Below are 22,440 nucleotides of genomic sequence, written 5' to 3' on the forward strand. Positions count from 1 at the left end.
TGACAGCCAATGAGCATGCAGCTTTCTCGGGAAGGCATGCTGATTGGCTGCCACTGTCGGTCAACACTCCAAACCAGGAAGTGTTGGTAGCCATCTTGTGCCTCGGTAGAACGAAGGCACAAGAAAGCAGTGAAACAAAGATGCAAAACGCGCAAAGGGAGCAGGGTAGAAGCACCCTGACCCCCTAGGCCTGCTCAGGGGGTCCCACAAGGAATCGCGATATTCCGAACGATTGAAAATGTCTTTTCTTGAGAAACATTTGGATTTGGATTATCATGTCCTATACTTTGGAATTTTTAAAATACTGACTTTGAGGATGCTATAAATTACTCAAGTCTGCCCGAATTGTGTGGGTAAAATTGATACCTAGTCACTTTGAATAAGAATGTACTTACGTCTCGTCTAATATTTGGAAGAAATATCTAGTTATATGACAACAGGATACCGACATAACTTGAAGGAAATAAGAACGCCCTGAAGAAGTTCTGTTGTACAGAACGAAACGCGTCGGCCGGCTGTGGTACATACACTTAAGGAAAATAAAAGCATTTGAATATACACCAAGATTCAATAAGGACTCTAAGTGATATCATTTGATTGGACTTGTTGTGCAAGTGGTGCTGTGCCAAACTTTCGAATATTCTCCACTACTCTCTAATACTCTCTCTCTACTACTCATTTTCTACTACTCTCTCTCTACTACTCACTCCCCACTACTCACTCTCTACTACTCACTCTCTACTACTCACTCTCTACTACTCACTCTCTACTACTCACTCTCTACTGCTCACTCTCTACTACTCTCTCTCTCTACTCACTACTACTCACTATCTACTACTCTCTCTCTACTACTCACTCTCTACTACTCACTCTACTACTATCTCTCTCTACTACTCTCTCTACTACTCTCTACTACTCAATCTACTACTCACTCTCTACTACTCTCCACTATTCTCTCCCTCTGCTACTCACTCTCTACTACTCTCTCTACTACTCACTCTCTACTACTCACTCTCTACTACTCACTCTCTACTACTCACTCTCTCTACTACTCACTCTCTCTACTACTCACTCTTTACTACTCTCTACTACTCACTCTCTACTGCTCTCTACTACTCACTCTACTATTTACTCTCTACTACTCTCTACTACTCCCTCTCTACTCTCTATTACTCACTCTCTACTCTCTACCTCTCTACCTCTCTCTACTAGTCTCTACCTCTCTACCTCTACCTCTCTACCTCTACCTCTCTACCTCTCTACACACACACATATACACATATATATGCATATGCATTTATATATGTGTGTGTGTATATACATACATATATAAACGTATATAATCTGCATATCTATATAAATATAAATGCATACATATACATATAAGCATACATATGCATGTTATTTACATGAAAGTTTGAAAAACACTAATAAAAGCAAAGCTAAAAAGCCACCTCATTACAAACAGAATGGCTTTAACTTAAACGAGGGTGAGATCTATTGCATTTTCAATGCTTGTTTACTTTGGTTCCATCAAGAAGGCATTCAGATGTGTCACACATTTGCCATAAATTCTGAATGTTAGCACTCTAGTTGCTCATTAGATCACTGTAGTAAAGCTACTGCTCACCAGGGAAGGCTGCTGCTGGTATTCAAAGTGCATGTTTCAGTCTGCATGTCAGAATTCTTTTAATGAAATAGAAGAGGATTTGAGAAGTCGCTCAAAATGTGCCCTAATTTTTCTTTCTGAAGCACTAATCATACTTTCTATGGCAAAATGTACCCTCTCATTTTGTTCCTTTTTAAATTAAATGTTTTCAGACTTACCACTTCATTCCAATCAAGATGGCTTCTGGTGTGCCATTCTTTTGTCATAAGTAAGACTGTTAGCGCTCTAGTTTGTTCTTTAGAACACTCTGGGACATTCTGTCATTGGGCTATACTTGGGCTACATTTGGGCTCTTTTGTCTCTGGTGGCCATTTTGGGAGACTGCATGTCAGAATTTTTTAATGAGATATAAGAGGATTTGAGAAGTCACTCAAAATGTGCCCTCATTTTTCTTTCTGTAGCACTAATCATACTTTCTATGGCAAAATGAACCCCCTCATTTTGTTCCTTTTTAAATTAAATGTTTTCAGACTTACCACTTTATTCCAATCAAGATGGCTTCAGGTGTGCCATACCTTTGTAATAAGTAGGACTGTTAGCGCTCTAGTTGTTCTTTAGAACACTCTGGGATGCTGCAGTAGAACACCAAGGAATCAACTGACAGTCTCTGTCCTTGTTAGATGTACATGTTTTACTGAGAATGTCAGACTTCATTCTCATGTGACTGAGAAAGATAATGTGAATTTACAGAAAATATGCTTTCAGCTTAGCTTATAGATCCCCTTCCAAACCACTGTGGGAAAAGCATGAGATAATGGTTTTCTTTCAAACATGATTCATGATATCCCAGCAGAAGGCTTTTTCACATGGTAAAATCACCTTAGAACACACCACAATTCTTAAAATTAGTATGGTACTATCAACAAATGATTTATAATGTAACTAAAGTCCTAAAACCCTCTAATAACTACAATGCTTTTTAATGAGGTGCTATCATGTATATTGGTCCCACGATGGCTGCCAACAGTTTCTGGTTTGGAGTGTTGACAGACAGTTGACAGCCAATCAGCATGCAGCTCGTGCTCGGATAGGTAAGCTTACAGTAAGCTGCTATAGATGTATGTTTTCTGTTTTGATTTTCTCAGGAACTACTGGAGGGATTTTCACCAACTATAGAAAAGGCACTTCTGCATACCAGTCCCTACCATTTTGCCAAGTTTGGTGTACTTCCGTTCGGGCTGCAGCCTTGTCAGATTGTCCTATGGAAATTAACATGGGGAAAACACGTTTTGGGACCCCCCTTTTTTCTCGGCCCCCGCTTGACGAATACTCCCAAAACTTTCAGGGAAGGAGCAGAACTGAGCTGGCCAAACATTTGGAAAATTGCACGCAATTTCCTCAATCGACGCCAAAGTTATTCCCAATAGAATGTTGCGGATTATCTATGGTAACTAGGTCCTAACTATATACTATACTCAGCCATACTCCCACACTCACGTTCTTTCAGACCTTCACCTTTACTTTCCTTCCTCTCTCTTCACATCCTTTGCTCCTTCACTCTTTTCCCTTCCCTTACTCCCCTTACTCCACTTCAGTAACTCCTTCTCTCACTCCCTCTGTCCTCTAACTTACTCACTCCCATTCTCTCACTCTCTCTCTCTGTTACCCCATTCTCTCCATCCTCTTAGTCTCTCACTCCTCTTCTATCACGCTCACTCCCTATAACTCAGCCATATTCCCACAGTCACCTTTTTTGAAACCTTCTCCTTTACTTCCCTTCCTCTCTTCCCATCCTTCGCTCCTTCACTCTTTTCCCTTCCTTTACTCCCCTTACTCCACCTCAGTAACTCCTTCTCTCACTCCCTCTGTCCTCTAACTTACTCACTCCCCTTCTCACTCTCTCTGTTACCCCATTCTCTCCATCCTCTTAGTCTCTCACTCCTCTTCTATCACGCTCACTCCCTATAACTGAGCCATACTCCCACACTCACCTTCTTTCAGACCTTCTCCTTTACTTTCCTTCCTCTCTTCCCTTCCTTCACTCCTTCACTGTTTTCCCTTCCCTTACTCTCCTTACTCCACTTCACTAATTCCTTCTCTTACTCCCTCTGTCCTCTTACTTCTACACTGCCCTTCCCTCCTTCTCTCTCTGTTACCCTCATTCTCTCTGTCCCCTTAGTCTCTCACTCCTCTTCTGTCACGCTCACTCCCTATAACTGAGCCATACTCCCACACTCACCTTCTTTCAGACCTTAACCTTTACTTTCCTTCCTGTCTCTTTCCTTCTTTTGCTCCTTCGCTCTTTTCTCTTCCCTTACTCTCCTTACTCCACTTCACTAATTCCTTCTCTTACTCCCTCTGTCCTCTTACTTCTACACTCCCCTTCACTCATTCTCTCTGTTAGCCTCATTCTCTCTGACCCCTTAGTCTGTCAGTCCTCTTCTATCACTTTCACTCCCTATAACACAGCCACACTCCCTCACTTATGTTTCTTTCCTCCCTCACTCAGTCCTCTACTCTCACTTTTTCTTTCACTTTCTGTGTCTCTTCACTCCCTTACTCACCTTGTCTCACACGCACTTGCCTTTATCCAGTCTGTATCTCCACTCTTTCCTCAACATCACTGCTCTTTTCTTACCCTTCCACACACCTGTTCCTTTACTACATTTTCTTCACTTATCCTCATTTCCCATGTTCACTCTCCTTCTCCTCACTCACCTCCCACACTCACCTTCTTTCAGTCCCCCTACTTCACTTCCCTTCCCCTCTCGTCCCTTTCTTTGCTTTCTCACTCATTTTCCTTTCCTCTCTCACTGCACTCCACTTCAGTTACTCTTTTTGAATTTTTTAAGAATACAGCTCTTTTTTGAGAATTGAAGGTAGTTCTAAAAAGACCTTTTTTTTTTTCTTCTTTTTTCGTTTTTTCCTCAACAAAAACAGGGAATGTGAAACTGCTCAACAGGAGCAAAAAAAAAGAGTCAAAATTAGGGCTGAGGACGGCAGCGGTGGTTTTCTCTTGTTCGGACAATGTTCATAATACTTTGTTCACCGTAACAAAGTAGTTCATCACAGTCTTTACATTTGATTGTGATGCCATCAAAAACAGGCTGAATATTTGGAATTGGCTGTTCAGGTCGCCCCCTCACCGATGATGCAGTTGGTCCTCCTGTGGTAAATAAATAAATAATACCTCTCTTTTTGAATGCATAAATGAATAACAGATAGCTCAATAAATAAGAGTCAAGATTCGAGGTAGTAGGAGTTTTGCAGGTTTAATACAGCATAAAGACAGGGACAGGACAACCTGCACAGGAATAGGATGGCAAGCCCTGGCAGCGCTGCCAGGATCTGGACAAGAAGGCTAGCGTGGTATTTAATAACAGATACATGAGCATATATACATAACGCAAACACATAGCATTACATTGCAATAGGCGTAGCAGTGGGTGGAGCAATAGGCGTGACGCGTAGCAGTCGCGAAAGATAAGGGTGAAAAGAGGTGTAACAGGGCGTATACATAGACATGTGATGCAAACGTAACAGAATATGTCATGAATGGGGCGGAAACCATGGAGGGGGCTACCTAAGGAGCCGGGACCTCTAACCTGATGGTGCGCGCAAACTGGCAATGATGTATTACTAGGAGAAGCTGGGGGCTATGAACTCTGTGCTAGGAGCAGAGACTGAAGTCTAGAGAGTCAGGGCGACATGTACCTAAGCAGTATCTAGTATCTGATGTTTAGAGAACATGTTGATAGGATCCAAAAGTTATCGGGGTAAAGGCGAACAGACTCTAAGACTGGAGCATGCATTATTCTACATGTAGTGCGTGATGAAGAATATTAAATGATCATTAAATGCAGTATTTCTCTTACATGGAGACGTAGAGGCTAGACAATGACGGAAACTATTGATGCGATTCAGTAGCTTTAGGAATGCAGAGAAGGAGGGCTGTACTGATAACTCGAATCATAACATACTCTTGGCAGACTCAGAGGCAGAGCCAGGCTGAACCGGGCACTGCGAGGCAGGAAGTAAGTGAAGGGTCGAGGATACAGGCGGGGGCTGTATCGCTCCTCAGCGAGGCTTCAGGGGACAGGAGCTGAATCTGGTGTCCAGGCCCTTTTGAGGCCTAGAAACGGAGATTTTACAATGGAATAACGTGCACACTGAGAAACGTGGCAACGTAGCTTTACATAGGCCTGATATTCGTAGTATTCACGAGAACTGGAAACTGACATACTAAAGGTGGACACAACTATAATTGCGTCTTTAATCGAACATGGGGAATAACATATGCATATCAATCATGCACAGATAACATATGATGGATGACACGTAGGGACACAGAACATGGCAAAATTTACTTTTCCACATTCCCTCCTTGTCACTACGTTTCCATCAGGAAACATCAATATTCATGATACCATCTATTATTTCATACAGTATCATTTGCTCGTCTCGAATTTTCTTGGAACGGGATTTAGAACGGGGCTTGGGACTAGGAATACATGATGTAGCACAAATGCCGCAAATCGCAGGGCCACATTGTATACAGAGGCAGCAGCTGAATATGATCGCTACTGCAATACCTAGAAAGGACAAGACTTTCCATCCCCAGGCGGAAATTATATTCCAGAACCAACCGGACCATGTCCAGGTGCCTGGATTTTGGTGTAACAGATGGGCAATTTTATGAAGTCTGGTTATAGCTGAATAAACAGACGGCGCGTTATTTGGAATGAAAATGCAGCAACTAGATCCGATGACTCTACAGGCCCCGCCCCTATCGGCCAATATGACGTCAAGGACGAGACGATTCTGGAGCACGACAATTCTCATAAAGGATTGTTCTTCGGTTAAATTACTTAGAGCAGAAGTAGTCTCAATTACTACTGCTTCAAGGGTTCTGGTTAACCTACGTATCAGTTTACTATTCACAACTGTACCTAAATAAGGGAAGACACCTTTATTGATATCTATATATTGTTCTAGAGCAGTTTCAGTATAATCGACAATCGGGAGGTTTCTCTTGTGTCTAGTATGTACTAGGTGGGAATTCCTATGGTAGTCGGGTGGGGCTAGAAAAACAGGTGGCAGTAGGAAGGCAATGTAACAGGTTCCCTCCCAATCGAGGGGCAGACGAACATATGCGGTCTGACCACAAATAAAATAAGAATGACGTGAAGCTTTGAAAATAGATTTCCCACTGTCACTATACTTGACAATAGTAGTACAATCACTATGTCCTACATGTACGGAACCATTATTTCGGACACATAATTCACCTTTGACTGGTAGTACTGAAATTGCAGGTAAGTCTGGAGTAGTATCAGACTGAACATTCAGGACCATGAAATTCGAAGAATAATTGCCTAAATTATACACTTCATTTTCTAGATCTAACCCGGTTCTGTGGGGGAGACCTTGCTTGTCTGGAAAACATGTACTGTTAAGAGAAGACATATCTGTTGAGGATGACGTTAACGTGGACCATGCTCCACACGAACCATTATGTGAAAAAGGATAAGGAAAGAGTGGCAGAACTCCCTCCGGTGTCTGAAAAGGGGGGAGTCGACCACACACCCAACAATTAGTGGCATTGCTGGTCTGGTGTGAATAATGTAACATGCGGATGAAAGAATTATTTCGCATAGCGAGGCGGTAAGAGAGTTCATGAGGAGGCAGATCACTAAACGTGTGTTCTACTGTAACATTAGAAGACTTATTTACATGAGGGACTGGAAAATACAGATAAAATGCATAACTGGTGCAGGAAATCATAATGCTGAGAAATAATATGAAACTTAGAAAAACGATACATCGGATTGAGTTTTGACTAACTCTCTCACTATGGGGGTCTATTTTATACATGTCAGAAACAGTCTAACCGTTTCACCTAGGGGAGGACTTAGACAATCAAACTGGCTGACTTATTTTACTAGACCGGAGTTTCAACTTATACTCCTGCTGCGGAGTTTTCTCTAACGGGGAGGGTGCAGTATCATTGTTCTTTGCGGGACAGTCCTTAAGAATAGTACTTTGGTAATCCTTCAAATCCTGGGAAATGTTCTTTGAGACCGGTTTCAGTCCATAAAACTTCTTTACGTGCGAAAGGTGCACCCAGCCTTTGCGACCCTCCAACTTCACGGCTGTACGTGTGGCGAGGAGGACCTGTCGGGGCTCCTTCCAGCGTGGCTCCAGCGGACTTGAGCGGTCAAAATTTCGCACCAGGACCATGGATCCTGGAACGATTTCATGCGGTGCCACCTCGGTATTGTCTGGAAATGCGGCGGCAACCTGTGAACGACAAGAGTTGAGGGCAGACATCAAGGAAGCTAGGTAATCTGTCAGCATATTACTTGAAACATCGGTAATACTTCGGGTCTGGGTGTACCCCACATGTTAGGGGGGCGGCCGAAAACGACCTCATACAGGGACAGACCTGATCTGGAATGTGCGACCATGCGCATATAGAACAAAGCGACTGGCAGAGCTACTAGCCAGTCCACACCTTTCTCTTTACATACTTTGGCGATGCGAATTTTCAGGGTCTGGTTATGTCTCTCTACGAGACCTGCTGCTTCAGGATGGCGTACACAATGGAACTTCCACTGGTACCCTAACAAAAGGGAAACATGCTTCATTAACTCTGAGGAGAATGGCTGGCCGTTATCAGAATATACGACCCTAGGGAGTCCGTAACGGGGGAAGAATTCACGAACCAACTGCTTGGCAGTGGTCGCGGCTGTGTAATCTGGGACTGGATATGCTTCTGTCCACCTGGACAAAGCGCATACAACTACAAGGACATACTTGAAACCTCGACATCGCTCCATCTGAATATAATCCATCTGGAGGACTTCAAAAGGGTGGTCAGGAGGTTGGAATCCACCTTGTTCCACCGGGACACTTTTACCTGGATTAAACTGACAACATATCATACAGGTACGGACTTTCTGCTTGGCTGCAGCTCGTAAATGCTTGTTGAACCAAATGTTCTGGATACTGTCTAACATTGCTTTTTCCCCTAAATGTGCTGGACTATGTGCGGTATTGATAATGACTTGAACCATAGAGTCGGGGAGAAACCATGTGGCTTTTCCTTTCGTTAACCATCCTTGATCTGTCTGGACCCCTCCTTGTTCGGACCATTTCTTGATTTCTTCGGGAGTAGCATGTAACTGGATATCTATGACATCTTGAGTAGGGTCCTTAACTGTCATACATGTAGTCGGATCTGGAGTGTGTGTCATGTTAACTGGAATGTCTGGAGTCTGTGCTGTAAGCTTGGCTGTGCGATCTGCTAGATCATTACCCTGGGAAATAATGTCAGTAACTTTCGTGTGTGCTTTGCATTTCATGATAGCAATGGATGTCGGTAAATGTATGGCATCTAACAGAGCTTGAATAAGGAGACCATGTTGAATCTTGGTTCCATGAGAAGTCATGAAACCTCTCTCCTGCCAGAGCACTCCAAAGTCGTGTACGACTCCAAATGCGTAGCGTGAATCTGTGTAAACATTAACTTTCCGGTTCTTAGCGTGTATGCAGGCTTGTGTCAGAGCAACTAGCTCTGCTGCTTGAGCAGACAGGGTGTCAATACGGTGTGTTTCAATAACTTCAGTGTCAGTAGTCACTGCATACGCGGCGACTAGTTCTCCTGTACTTGTTCTCATACATGAACCATCCACATAAAGTGTCAGGTCGGGATCTGGTAACGGAATATCTGTCAGATCTTGTCTTGGTTTTGTCGTAATATTAACTACTTCCACACAGTCGTGTGTGTCCGGACTTAAAGTAACTGATGGTAACAGTGTAGCAGGGTTCAGGATGTTGCAGCGTCTGATTTCTATGTGTGGCTGGAACAGTGTCAATTCATAACCTGTTAAACGTGCAATTGTCAAGTGCTGAGTCTGTGTTCGGTTTAAAAGAACTTCCACGGAGTGTGGAACTTGTACTGTCAGGGAGTGTCCTAATACTATGGAATCACTTTGTCTGATAGCTAGTGCTGTGGCTGCAACTGACTTGAGGCACGCAGGGAGAGCCTGGGCTACAGGATCTAATGTGCTCGAAAAATAAGCACATGGCTTGTATTGTCCTGCTTGATCTTGTGTGAGAACAGATAATGCTGTACCTTCGCGTTCTGTGACGAAAAGTGTAAAAGGCTTACTGTAGTTTGGTGTAGCTAGAACTGGAGCTTGACATAAAGCTTTCTTTAACTCATTGAAACTGAGTGTATGTTCAGATGTCCAAGGGAGGACAGTCGATACGGCTGCCTCCTGTGTCGTTAACTGTATCAGTGGCTTGGCTAGAAATGCATACTGAGGAATCCATTGTCGGCAGTAGGAAGTGAGGCCGATAAAAGCACGTACCTCCTTCTGGGTCTTGGGCTGAGGAAGACTCGCTATTAACTGGATACGGTCAGGTGTCAACTGCCTACCCCTCTTGGACAGTAAGTGTCCTAAGTAGACCACTTGCTGGACACAGAATTGAAGCTTCGAAGGGGACACCTTGTGCCCCATCTCGGCTAGGAAATACAGAACTGTGAGGGATGCTCGCTCGCAAGCACGTTCAGAACGGGCTGTGACCAGTAGATCATCGACATACTGGAGCAGGGCAGTGTCAGTTGGCATGTGAATGTTGTCCAGTTGTCTCTTAAGTGCTTGACTGTAAATACTAGGACTTTCTGTGAAACCTTGCGGAGCTCGTGTGAACATATAGCTCCTTCAATTTAAACAAAATCCGAAAAGGAACTGGCTGTCTGGATGAATGGGGACACTAAAAAATGCATTCTTGAGGTCTATGACTGTAAAAAATGAGGCTTCTGAATCAATGGCTGTCAATAGGGAAGAGATATCTGGGACAACTGGGTACTGGGGAATAATACATTTATTAAGTTCTCGGAGATCAATCACTAATCGATATACTGGGGGTGCATTTGGATCAGTACGTTTCATGACTGGAATGATCGGAGAATTGCATACATTGGAGTCAGTTTCTACAACCACTCCTTGAGCGATGAGCTCGTCAATAATTTTGGATAAGGCTGCTACAGCCTCCGGTGGCAATCTATACTGTCTGATTCGTGGTAACACTACACCTGGCTTGAGAGTCACACGATGGGGTGTGATTTGCATATAACCAACATCAGTTGGACCTTGCGCCCATAGATGCTGCGGAACATTGGACAATCTGGGATCAAAATCTCGTAATACATAGTGACCCTTAAAGTCACGCAGGAACAATCGTATTCCCTCTGGGGAACAGCATATAACTGCACCTAACTCTTTCAGTGTTTTAATACCTAATAGATTCTCTGGACATGACTTAGTAAGTAACAGATCAGTAGTACGGGACAATGGACCTACTTCTAGAGTAACTGGCTTTGATATTTCATTTACAATGGGTTTTCCTGAAAATCCAAGGGAAACATTTCTTGAGCCTGAGAGCGGAGCCCCTGGAACTTCGGCGTGGCTAATTGTGGTCCTACTTGCCCCTGTATCAATCAAAAACTTTCTGTCTTTCCCTAATACTTGACTGTGAACATAGGGACCTTCTTGATCTACAGGTATCTCGATGAGAGGCAAGCCTACCTCCCTCTCTAGGCTGTTTCATGAATATGGCTGATACTCTGGATACTCAGACTGTGCATACTGGTACATCTGCTGTGTAACATGCTGTGTTGCAGCGATGGGCTGCGGTGCTGTAACTGTCTGTGGTGTATTCTGTGGCTGAGGAGTCTGTGAAACTTGTTCTTGTCTAGGTGGACGTGGTCTTTCTTTAGTCTTACCGGTAGCTATGTTGTGTTTCAGAACTGCACACTCGTTTATAAAATGACCTGGCTGTTTACAATAATTGCAGTTCCCTTTAACGGGAGCTGCAGGATGACTGGCTTGATTCGGACCCCTCTTCTGACTGTCTTGAGGAACAGATTGTGCAACTAGTACTTTCATTTTCGTGTCTTTCATACGTTTTCTCTCGTGTTCTTGCTCTTCTCTGATTCTATTCTGGTGGTATTGGAGCATCTGTAACATCTGGGACGGGGTATTAGCTTGCCAGGTACTTTCGACTTTCAAAACTCGATTTTTAATTGGTGGACTTGAATTCTCGACTAATTTAGTAACAAAAAGGTGAGGGTATGACTCACTACTTGTCTTGAGGCCACTGTTGATGCTAAAACATTTCTCAAATCTAGAATAAAAATCACTAATGTCTTCGTCTTGTTTCTGTTTACAGGCTGAGATTGCATCCCAGTCTTCCTTTTTCGTTGTTAACAATCTGGGTAAAACTTGAATCAATAATTCAGGTAATTCTTTACATTTCGCTCCAAGACCGGTACCTGGTACTCGTGCCTTATCTTCAGCTTCTAGAACTGCCCAATCGATCTTTTTCTCTCCCACCTCCCATTCTTTTTCCTTGAGCTTTTCATACACCCCTGCGGGCAGCAGAACCTTTAACATTTTAATTATATCTGGATACGTGTATTCTCCCATACGGAGCATGTCTTTTAATTCTCGATGGAACCCTGCTGGATCTTTATCATGACAGGGAATTAATTTTTTCATCTCTAAGAGTTCCATCTTTGTGATCGGGGTGTAAACAAACACTCGTTCTAGTTCGCCACCCGTTCCTCTAACTGGGTGGACTTCTCGTAACGGATTCTGTCTCTCTATGTAAAATGGTTTACTTTCTGGGGGTGAGACATGAACAAAATGCGGGTTCAAAAACGTTCTATATTTGTGACGCTGTTCTAGAATGACACTAATTAAATCGGTACCTAGACCTTTCCATCTATACTGGAGTAACTCGTTCAGGATATCATGTAACGGGCCTGGATCAGAGTGCTGACCCTCATACAATGTAATGAGGTGCTGAATCATATACATACCCACCAGTCGTTGCTCGGCTGGGGGCATTTTCAGAAACATTTGTGCCACTATTTCGTCTGGAAAAGTGGTAGAATCAGTAATCCATCGGACTGCTGATCGGGCTAGTTCTTGTTCATGCATAGTACTTAACTCACTGTAACCGATTCGTGATTTCAGAATGTGATCGGTAGCTTGAAACACTTGTTCTAGAGAACCTTGTTCTGGTGCTGGATGATGGAAAGTTGACTTGTGTTCTAGGCGTAAATGGCGATCTGGAAATCTAGATTTTCCTACATACGCTATTCTGGCGGGATTCTCGTCGTCTACCTCTTCAGTATCAGAGTTACTTTCTTTCTCGCTTACTTGTGCTGCTTTACGCTGTTCGTGTAACTTTATTATTTCTTTACGGATTTTCTTGTACATACTTTCCATAGCACTGATGGTCCTGTGCTTACCCTCGGCTATATTATCACTCCACTTTGTCAGGGTTCTCATTTCGGCTTGATCTTTGGACGGGTAATCTTGTTCTCTTATTAAACAATTAATCAAAAACTTTAGTATCATGAGCTGGATCTCGGCTTTCCTTTGAGACATGACTTCGCCAATGCTTTCTGGATCATCCCCTGTACGGATGAAACGATATATTCTGTCTAGATCTTTTCATATTCGGTAGGGTGACTAGATACTCGGCCACCTTTCTTACACGTAATGAATATAAAACCATATTATCCTCGCCTGGGACTGGATCATAGCCGCATTCATTAAGGGCTTTTCTTATTTCTGCTACAGACTGATGTCTGGGCGTACGCTGTGACGCTTGTGCATGTAATTCGGCTGACGTTAAACGCTTGTGTGGCGGCGGGGTTTGAGGAGGACCTCCTCCTGCGGCCCCTAAACTAGAATCGTCGACTGATCCTCTTCGTACTAGTGTGGCAGGAAATTGAAATGCGGGCTGAACTGGTATGGCGGGCTGGACCGGGGGGACCGTAACAGGTACTGCAAGGGGTACCCCGGTGTCTGGAGAAACGGGGAGTGCCTGATTTACAGGGACTGGCGGAGCGCGAACAGGATTTGCATATTCTGGGACTGTGTCGTCCAAATAGGACGAAATGAAAATATCAGCTGCGGTCTGTTTGTGACGTAGCTTGGTCGGAACTAATGGTGGCGGAAAGTTACTGGATGCCTCCGGGGTCGCTTTTGGCAGGCCCTCGGCAAGAAGAGGATACATACCCTTAATAAGAGCATGCCTCTGTCTGTCTGACTGTTCGGTTTTAACTCGTTCACCAATCTCGATTAATTCCCTTTCTTGGGCTCGTTCCAAGGATTCTCTACTTAATTCTGACTTTCTGATTTCTTTTTCGGTTCTTTTATGAGATTCTTTGCGCCATAACTCGATGGCATCTTTCTGTGACTGTCTGGCTTTCTTTTTCCATAATGCTTCTTCTACTCTCATGATGCACTCGGCATCCCATGTGCCTGACACAGGCCATCTATACTTTTCCTCTAACTCTTTGGTATACTCTACCCATAAATCTAGATATAATATGGCACTTATGCCATGCTTCTGATACATAAAATGACCTGGACTGTCCCTAGGCGGGACAGGAACTGCTGCTTCTAGCAGACCTTTTCTAGTTCTCAACTGACGCAGTTTTGAAAAGAGCGGCATGACTGAACTATAATCTGGACACAATACGATACACAATAAACACGATAACTACTTCACACTCATACCACGACATCAAGATACATGAAGAACATTCAGAATAACAGTTCGAACAGAATACTACCTGGAATACGGAAAACAGAATACATGAATTTTCTCGAGAACAGAACTGACTAGAACAGAAACTAGATGCACTGCTGAAACAGTACGAAACTTACCGGTCTCATACAGAGACACGTCAGGACCCGTATCCACCGGAGTGGACACTTCGTTTGTGGGCTTGTGTACCACCAACCCACGGACCAGAGTCAATTAAACTGACCCTGTCTAGATACTACCCCAGTAATGGTACTCACCGGGCAGTAAGAACGGAAGGCCTCAGACTGGACGGGACTGCTTGGACGCCGGACGGACGAACTTCGGACTTCTGTTACGGGTGGGCCTCCGGATACCTCGGACCTTGGACTCTCGGCTTGGGCTCTGGTCGGGACTCGCCGCGTTCCTCCACCGTCTCGTCTGGATGCTGGACCGCCTCCTCCGTCTCCTCCGTGGGCCTGAGGGATACTTGAAGCAGAAATATCTGCCGGTGCGCAGAAGAGTTCCGTCACGACTGCAGAGGGTCAGGGGGTCGGCGTGGCTTCACCGACGCGTGGGGAAAGGGCAAGTCCCTGTTCGGGCGCCATTATGTGGTAAATAAATAAATAATACCTCTCTTTTTGAATGCATAAATGAATAACAGATAGCTCAATAAATAAGAGTCAAGATTCGAGGTAGTAGGAGTTTTGCAGGTTTAATACAGCATAAAGACAGGGACAGGACAACCTGCACAGGAATAGGATGGCAAGCCCTGGCAGCGCTGCCAGGATCTGGACAAGAAGGCTAGCGTGGTATTTAATAACAGATACATGAGCATATATACATAACGCAAACACATAGCATTACATTGCAATAGGCGTAGCAGTGGGTGGAGCAATAGGCGTGACGCGTAGCAGTCGCGAAAGATAAGGGTGAAAAGAGGTGTAACAGGGCGTATACATAGACATGTGATGCAAACGTAACAGAATATGTCATGAATGGGGCGGAAACCATGGAGGGGGCTACCTAAGGAGCCGGGACCTCTAACCTGATGGTGCGCGCAAACTGGCAATGACGTATTACTAGGAGAAGCTGGGGGCTATGAACTCTGTGCTAGGAGCAGAGACTGAAGTCTAGAGAGTCAGGGCGACATGTACCTAAGCAGTATCTAGTATCTGATGTTTAGAGAACATGTTGATAGGATCCAAAAGTTATCGGGGTAAAGGCGAACAGACTCTAAGACTGGAGCATGCATTATTCTACATGTAGTGCGTGATGAAGAATATTAAATGATCATTAAATGCAGTATTTCTCTTACATGGAGACGTAGAGGCTAGACAATGACGGAAACTATTGATGCGATTCAGTAGCTTTAGGAATGCAGAGAAGGAGGGCTGTACTGATAACTCGAATCATAACATACTCTTGGCAGACTCAGAGGCAGAGCCAGGCTGAACCGGGCACTGCGAGGCAGGAAGTAAGTGAAGGGTCGAGGATACAGGCGGGGGCTGTATCGCTCCTCAGCGAGGCTTCAGGGGACAGGAGCTGAATCTGGTGTCCAGGCCCTTTTGAGGCCTAGAAACGGAGATTTTACAATGGAATAACGTGCACACTGAGAAACGTGGCAACGTAGCTTTACATAGGCCTGATATTCGTAGTATTCACGAGAACTGGAAACTGACATACTAAAGGTGGACACAACTATAATTGCGTCTTTAATCGAACATGGGGAATAACATATGCATATCAATCATGCACAGATAACATATGATGGATGACACGTAGGGACACAGAACATGGCAAAATTTACTTTTCCACACTCCAGTCGAAGTTGAAGCACCATCCCTTGGAGCATCTCGTGCCAGAGCCCTGACACTCTCCCGGGCATAGTTCTGGGGTGCCTCCTCTGAATGTGCCGAATCATGGTTGAATTTCCAAAACTGTATTTCCTTATTGGGTCTCCCCGTGAAAGGACAGTATGGCAAATTCTGCACTCCACTTTTTGAGCATTCACCTTTTTTTATCAGCTGGTATTGTGAAAAACTTCCAAATGAAGTGCTCTTTTACCCTGGGCTGAGGAGCCTCTTCCTGTATGAACTCATCCGAGTCCTCCACTCATTCACACATACAATCACTCATACATACAGTCAGTCATCAATACAACAATATTATATGCACTCATACACCTATACAGACACTCACACACTGCCACTCATTCATAGTTACTCACACACCTAGTCAGTCATGCAAAGAATCAATCACACTCCCATTTCCTCATCTATACAGTTATACACACAAAACCTTACTTATTCAAACATAGATTAACACATACTTACTCTCTTTTACAATCACTGATAGAAGTACACGTTGATCCATACAGTCACTTTCGCAATCACAGGCTCTCGTGTATAGTCATTTATATATGCCAACTGTCACATGCACTGTGTTTTATATATGTACTTACTTGGACATGTAGCACTGAGATAGCCATTCACTCACCAACACACCCATGCACACAGTCAACACACCTCCCAGCCACCCACACACACACTCAGCCTCACATACAAATACTTGGGCAACCAATCAATAACCCATATAGCCACTCATATAGCTACTGATCAACACATGCAGCAGCTTACACAACAACAGACATACTGATGCACACATTCAAACAGATTAGTCACTAACCAATGCATTCAGTAAGACACATTTAATCACTCACTCATACAGTCAGTCACGCACCTACTAAATCCTTCATCCTGTCACTCATACATCCACTCGTTCTTCTATATATAAAACATATTTTTACTTTTCAGAAACACACATTCACTGGATGATGTCATTAGTGATGTCATTTGAGATGTCATCGGTGATGTCATCAATGATGTCACTGACCATGTCATGAATGATGTAATATGTGACATCAGCAGTGGATTGCGGGCGCGCGAGTTATAGTGAGTCCAACTAACTATAACGTGGGAATTTGAATGGTTTTGTATGAGTAAAATGTTCAGCTAACTATAACTGGTGTGAAACCTATGGTTTTTTCAGTGAATTTCAAAGGTTTTTTAAATGCTAATCCCTAACTATAACAAATGTGAAACCTATGTTTTTTTCAGTGAATATATATATATATATATATATATATATATATATATATATATATATATATACACAAACGCAAGTAGTCCTTTGCAAGTAGTCCTTTACAGGGAAGCCCCTGTGAACAAGATCTCGGACGAGATCGAAACGCTTTGGGTGTGTTGGCAAGATTTTGATATTAAATTCCCTTGAACTACAACATATGAATGGATTGTGATTAATTGAATTTGAAATCGGGAAATATGCGGAGCTGTGAGTGCGGTGAGATAACCCCTTGCGGTAAAGTGTGGCAATTGGAAAAAGCTTGGTCCTGCGGTATTCAGAAACGCACCACCACAGAGGCGCCCATATGGTCGGGAGAATGGGACTATGCGGATATATATATAATATACATACAAACACCTGGAAAAATGAATTCTGATAGATACTTCGTCTACACATTATTCAACTTGTGAATCGCTCCCAGGTGCCATACTTGAATAGGAAACACAATATCTCTGGCATGCTTAGAGGTGGTACTATATGCCTCAGTTGTGACTCAATCCTGCCTCCGGAAGTTAAGAGACAGACCCGCATATAGGCATAACCACTTATATCAGTTCCTCTTTTTCTGCACACTTTGACGTGGATCTGGAGATCTGCCCGCGCCATATGTTCACCAAAAATATTTCTCCAAAAATCCTCACAAAGCCACAGTGTTCAAACCATGCCATGTGTCGGTTCCTATGCTTCAAGCATGACTAAGTCCTATGTCAAATGATCCTTGATGCATCTAAAGGCCATAAAAAAGCAAAAAAGTACTCTACATAGCCAAATATAGGAAAAGTTTGTCAATTCCACACAAAGTCGTAGGACCTACCCTGTGGCATTCACCCTCTTCAGGTATATCTAAAACACATTGGAGACAGAAGTTGAATAGAAAACACAAGAAGTCCACGCAAAACTCTTAGGGCCTTATTTTGATATTGGAAGATGGGTTACTCAGCCATAACAGTGACAGATATCCCGTCTGCGAAAATATAAATCCCATTATATCCTATGGGATTTATATTTTGGCAGATGGTATATCCATCACTGTTATAATGGAGTAATATGTCCGCCAAGATCTAAATCAGGCCCTTGGATTTTTCAATGCTTCTGCTTCAAGGAGAGGCCTCATAATCAGTGCTCTAGTCCCGATTCTGGCTTTGACATCTGATTCCGATTCGTTTCCAGTTAAGGAGCTGATGCAGTTGAAACCGCAGCAAATAACAGCATTCAAGGAGGTGATACTGCAGCTCTTGAAGGCTGTTTCGGATACCTTTGGTGTTCTTGTGGGCCACACAACTCAGGCAGGGTCTCAAGTAGAGTTCCTGTCATTAGATCCTCCCCGAACTGACCCAAACAAATTGAGGCCATTCCACCTCCTTTGCCAGTTGGTGCCTCGAGTCCTTTTCCACAGGGTCAAACAGTTCCCTTAATGGAGATGGCGCTGGTTCCAGAGGCTCTTGTTATGGACCCCTCTCCAATTGTTTTGATATATGATAAACAAAACGCAACCTCAGTTTAAGAAATACTTTCCTCCTGTTCTATTGCATTGGAGGCAATATTTTAGGAGAATGGAGGTCCTCTTGGTCTTTGATTTGGATGCTCGTAAAGGTCTTGAACTTGTTCAGCTAATGAAAATGATGACGAGGAGGCTGACTGCTTGCTTCCTTCTCATTAAATTGATGCAGGCTTGTATCTTGAAGTCCCAAATGTTAGTCCCTTGGATTCTTCAGCAGAAATGGAACTGAATTCCCTCAACGGAAAAGAGTGCATGAAAGGCTAAGATCATCCTCTTGATGGAAAGTTTGCAGCCCCGGCCTGTGATTTATAGTCCTTACCGTCATTTAACAATCGAACAAGGTCTTGACTGAGTTCATCTTGGGGCCCTGCTCTAAGCTCACCTAGACCCTCTCATTAAGTCACCTTATTAAGATGACACATGCCTGTGCAAGGTGATCTGACTTTCCTGACACAGCATCTTAATCACGAGAGCCTGGTATTACAGAGCAAGGTCAATACAAATTCTTTCTTGCTGCTTCACAGACCAAGATTCAAATTGAATAGATCCTATAGTCAAGAGAGAGTTTTCTTCAACTAGCCTAGTGCCTTGATCCATGATGCTGATTTTCACGTGTGTTACTACACCCATGCCTGTTGGGACATGGTGGGTGTGGTTGCACCTGCATTGTCAGAACTCTTACAAAACTCCTTCTTGCAGACAGTACAGGATGGCAAGGACATGGCAAAATATATTTTACAGTTGGGACCTGCCACCATGGATTTTGCTGCCTGGGCTATGGTCACCATGCCTTCAACCCACGCATGGATGCATGCTACTGGGTTTTCTGAGGCCATTCAAGCAAGCCTTAGTCAAGAACATGTGGAGTTATTCTGGGAGTATTACTACACAAATTGATGACAATTGGTGTATCGGTCTTGCTCAGATTTGCATACTTCCAAGAACCTCATGGGATCCACACGATCAACCCATAAGCTTTGTGGGAAAAATCAGCAAACTTTTCTTTCTGTCTGGAGACACTTTGCAGACGCTATACAGTGTGAAAATCGGTGTATGCATCTTACTGGGAATCGTTTTAGTATTTTTTTACAATTTCTTCCCTTTACTTAACACAACAGTTGTGTTTATCTGCGAAGTAGCCTGCACGTTCCAGGAGACTGTTTGTGCACGAGTACTGCCATTGTGCGATTCCCGTGCAGCAGTGTGACCTGTTCTTCAGAAATCCTCATTCGTACAAAGAGTCAGTTGCTTCCATTGTGCGGCAATGTGAACCTCTCTTCGAATCTCTTGTTCTTATAGCACATCTGCACGAAAGGCCATGCTACATGACTTGCATGGTTGCCATTATGCTTCAACTTCATACCCTATCAGCTTTGTAGTTTATTAGTTAATTTGCGTTCCACATTTTAACTGCTGAAATTGTACTGAGCATTTCACACCACCCTGTGAATTTGGGAAAGCAACCTTCTGGCCTTAGTAACAAACTTTTCTGGTGTTTTGATATTACTGTATAACTGGTTTCTTTTCCTCACACAACCAGAGCGAATACAGTGTCATGGAAGGTAGCTCAAGTTCATGTTCAGGTGTTACTTTGAATGTGGGCATTACTTTTCCAAGGAATATCAAATGGAAAGAGTACTTTGTTAATTACATCGCAACTTTGGAAGTCAATGGTTGTGTTATGTCAACTGACAGGAAAAAAAGAATACTATTAAACTGTTTGGGTCCAGATGGTCTCAGAGTATATAGCCAAATGACCTGAAAGAGGGGGCGACTCAGATGCATTTAAGAATTCTATTTTAGAACTTGATGAGCATTACTCACTTTTTGTATGTGTCACTGTCACTAGACGTGTCTTCTTTCAAACGAAACAAGCGCATAACAAATCTGTGGCGAATTATGTCAAGGGTGTTGGAGATAGAGGTGACGATTGATGCCAGGTGGCTCCTACTGATGATCAAGGGTGAGGGAGACTGATTTTGACACAGCGGGCTTTGGCTGGCATTGTCTGCAGGAGTGGCAAAGCGCAATATAGTGAGACGTTGGGAGGCGTCACTCCCCCATCAGTGGCAGAATGGGAGATTGATCTAGGCTGGTGCCAACGAGCGGAGGAAGTAGTATACCAAAGCAGCGGGTACCTAAAGAAGTGGGAAAAGATATGGTCCCCACGGCGGAACTAAAGGGGTATATAGAAGGACCTTGAGCCCCCCCGACATATGCTTATACTCGCCTCAGAATGAAAGAAAGTAGGCCAGATGCGACCCATCCCCCAGCAAAGGTAGAACTGCAAAAGAGAATATGCATATTGTTCCTATAGTGATTATAATTGTATGATGCCATAACTATGTATTATTGTTATCAAACTCAACCTAGTGATGTACATATAAACACTTTCAGCCTTGTGATGTCTAATGAGCTGGCTTAGTAAAAAGATTAATAAAAAAAGAAACTGTGATGGATTATGTTTCTGCCTTACAAAATCAGGCTATCAAATGCAGGTTCGGAAATTTGCATGATAAGTTGATAAGAGATCAAATCGTCAAATGCTTGTTCTGCTGAAAGTGCTTCTGACTCTTTTTATGAGTCAAATGATGTCACAGATGATTTGGATGCAAAAAAGTAGTAGCAATAGAAGTAATGTCCGAAAATTGAACTGTAGTGATTGTAACAAGCCTATATATGTGTTATTACTTTTGGTGGTATTCCTTTACAGGTGGCACAGATTCAGGGTCCCCTTTCATCATTATAGCCTGCTCTGTATGGGAAGACAACTTCGTTAAGGTTATTGGCTCTCATTTAGAAGGCGCAAATATTAATCCGTAGTGTTTCTCAGGTGAAGAAATCGATGTATTAGGTTTTATAGTACTGATTATTTAATTCAAAAGCAGGAGGGTCAAGTGTAAGCTGTATGTGTAGCCCATCGGTGTTAGGCTGGAAGGACAAATGAGCTTTACATGTTCTTCTAGATAATCTCAACAGTTCTGAACAGGTTTTGGTTGCATGTGAGGATGAAGAAACAAAGAGTTGGGTGCTGAAAGAATTTCCTGACAAGTTTAGTAGCTAAATTGGGAAACTCTAAGGGTTCACTCACAAAATCAGACTAAAAACATTGGCTGCCCCAAGGATATACAAATTATGCAACATACCTCTAATTGTTAAGGATGAAGTTAAGTCTGAACTCAAGAAGCTGTTGGATGCAGGCATAATTGAGCCTGTTGAAGCTTTTGAAAGGATGTCTCCAGACGTGCCAATGGAAAAATTTGAATCTGTGTTTACCGCAGGTATCTTGATGACCACGTACTTGTAGATCAGTGTCAATTGCCAAGAAGTGACGAAATGCTTTCTTTGATTAGGAATTCTCTGTGGTTTTCCACATTGGACCTCTATGCGGCATATCACCAAATTTTGGCTGTTTTCGGTTCCGTCGAAATGTCTTTTGGACTAGCGTCTGCTGCTTCTGTGTTTAAGAGACTTGTAACAAAACTATTTGGTGATATGCCCAGAGTTGTGTTCTTCCAGAATGATATCTTGGTTATGAGCAGTGACAAAGCAATGCATAATAACAGATTGA

Source organism: Lissotriton helveticus, chromosome 4_1, assembly GCF_964261635.1.
Source record: "Lissotriton helveticus chromosome 4_1, aLisHel1.1, whole genome shotgun sequence".
NCBI lineage: Eukaryota > Metazoa > Chordata > Amphibia > Caudata > Salamandridae > Lissotriton > Lissotriton helveticus.